Below are 2,591 nucleotides of genomic sequence, written 5' to 3'. Positions count from 1 at the left end.
GGACATGTACTAGTGTGTGTGACATGTCCTGATAGTGAAATACTGCGTAATTTGTTTTTCACTGTTGAAAGGTTATCTTTCCCATAGGCTTATCATTGGAGTTGCACTGTAACATTTTTTACATGTGTACCTTGCAACAGGGACAATATAGGAAAATAAAGTTTAGACTCTCCGAACTCAGAATGTATTAACACACCTTTTGGTGAAGGTGGTTTTTTAATCCTGTGTTTGAAAATGCCACTTTTAGAAAGTGTGCATTTTCTTACTTCTCCATTCTGTGTGCCTCTGGCTGTGTGTGTATTCAGCATCTGGTCCGTGAGTGATAGGAGCTGAGCATTCACTCTAGACAGTCACTAGGGGGCTGAGGTATGCCTTGCCTTGCCTGGGTGACTCACTGCAGGCCTGCATAGACCTGATCTGCATTTAGAGTAGTGGGAGGAATTGTGAGCATGGTTCCCGGTAGCATGCGCGCCTGCGCTCGCGCGCACACTATCTTTCTCTAGCGTGCACACTATATTGCACAGCGCGCAAAATTGAAGACTTTTTGCTGTGAAAAGAATGAAAGGTATTTTTCTTGGTGCTGAAATGCAGGGAAAAAGTCTGGTGAGTTTACAAGGCGGGGTGAAGGTCAGCTGCAACAAGACTTCGAAAACGCTAGACCTTCCCTGCCATGGGCCAGTGGAATTTCATAACAGAGCCCTGAGCAGCCGGAAGTTAAACATGCCGTTTGTGCTGTTCGTGTCGGGAGTGGGGCAGCCTGAAAGGCTGCAAGGGATTAATCAGAGGTGCAGCAGCATCCGAGTGCACATCCAGAAATTTTTGTTTGGTGTGGTGATACATCTGCACGATTTGTGTTTGTTTGTCTTTGTTGAACACAGTCCTGCTTTGGCTTTGCAAACTGTTCATTTCTGCAAATCTGCCCAAGGTTTGCAGCTGTTTAAAAGTGCCAGAAATAAAATGTAGCGTGATACCGACGTAAATACTTTATTTCACAGAGTTTCCTGTTTGTTCTTTATCCCATATTAGAGCATTTTAAATGTTTGCATTCAGAATGTGCGCTCTCTGCTTTTAATTGTCATTAGTTGTAGCAAATTGGACAAGCAACATACATTTCATGTGACTATGCTGGAAGCACAAGTGCTCAATAAAAATCAATATGCATTGACTGTGTAGGTGCATATTCCATCGTCTACTGACATGCCCTACTAACGTGTCAGTCGCACTGTAAAGCCTGAACTACTGGAGCGCCAAGCTTGACACAGACACCTCTGCCTGGGCCTGCTGAGTAAGCCGAGGATCGCTTACCACCTCATCCTGCTGTCACCTGCACCATGAAATCCTTCCCAGCCCCGGAGTCCTTTCTAAGTACCACTTAACCCCTCTCTGGTGAATGTGGCTCTTTTTCTCATTCGTGCAACAGCTATTCACGGTGCTAATGGCTGCATGTGTAAGTCACGGAGGAAGAGTTGTTGGTAGTGGTGGGGGAGAGGAGGGTGTGAGCGGGGTGGATTCGTGTCTGATTAGTGGCCCAGGTCTCTGCATTGGGTGCTGATCTGTGCCCTCCCATTGATCATTTCTTTAACATCTTGGAGCCTGGGCTTGCGTGACAGTCCAGCAGTAGCTTACTCTATTGCACCCATATAAAATTATTAGAGTGTACTGTAAGCAGCACACAAGTTTTCAAAACTGCCTGTCAATCTGCCAATCACAAGCCTGTGATTCTAAGTAAAAAACGTTTTTAGCGAGAACTTGATGCAAAGATACTGGAGCTCTTTACATGAGCACCAGTTAAGTTATACAAGGACACGTTCATGTTTTTGTTACTCACAGTGAGATTAAGGTGCCGATCACGATCCGGTAAAAAAATTCCCCGTACGACTCGTATCCGGTCTTTTTACCGTACGAATCGTACAAGTGCCGTACAAACTGCCAATTACGATTCGCATGGGAAAAAGACCATACGAATCTCATTGGGAAGAATTCCCCACACGTCCTCGGGTCGGAAAATGTGTCCGACACGTCCACGGACGATTTACAGTACAAATGTGAAAAGTGAAGTCCGACCGAGGAATCACGATCCATCCCGTGCGTCCGATGTTACAACCGTATGGAAAAAACACCGTCCGCACCGAACTCCCATAGCAACCATGGAGACATGTGCCCGCATACGTGCCGACCCCCCCCAGCCCCCGTATGTACGCGCCGACCCCCCCCAGCCCCCGTACGTACGCGCCAACCCCCCCCAGCCCCCGTACGTTCGAGTCGTACCCCCAACCGTGTATGTACACCCCTGTACGTGTCGTACTCCCCCGTGTATGTACACCCCTGTACGTTTGAGTCGTACCCCCACCCGTGTATGTACACCCCTGTACGTGTCGTACTCCCCCGTGTATGTACACCCCTGTACGTTCAAGTCGTACCCCCACCCGTGTATGTACACCCCTGTACGTGTCGTACTCCCCCGTGTATGTACACCCCTGTACGTTTGAGTCGTACCCCCACCCGTGTATGTACACCTCTGTACGTGTCGTACTCCCCCGTGTATGTACACCCCTGTACGTTCGAGTCGTACCCCCACCCGTGTATGTACG

The sequence above is a fragment of the Triturus cristatus genome, chromosome 2_1 (assembly GCF_964204655.1).
Source record: "Triturus cristatus chromosome 2_1, aTriCri1.1, whole genome shotgun sequence".
NCBI classification, from domain to species: Eukaryota; Metazoa; Chordata; class Amphibia; order Caudata; family Salamandridae; genus Triturus; species Triturus cristatus.
This window is presented reverse-complemented; position numbering follows the sequence as displayed.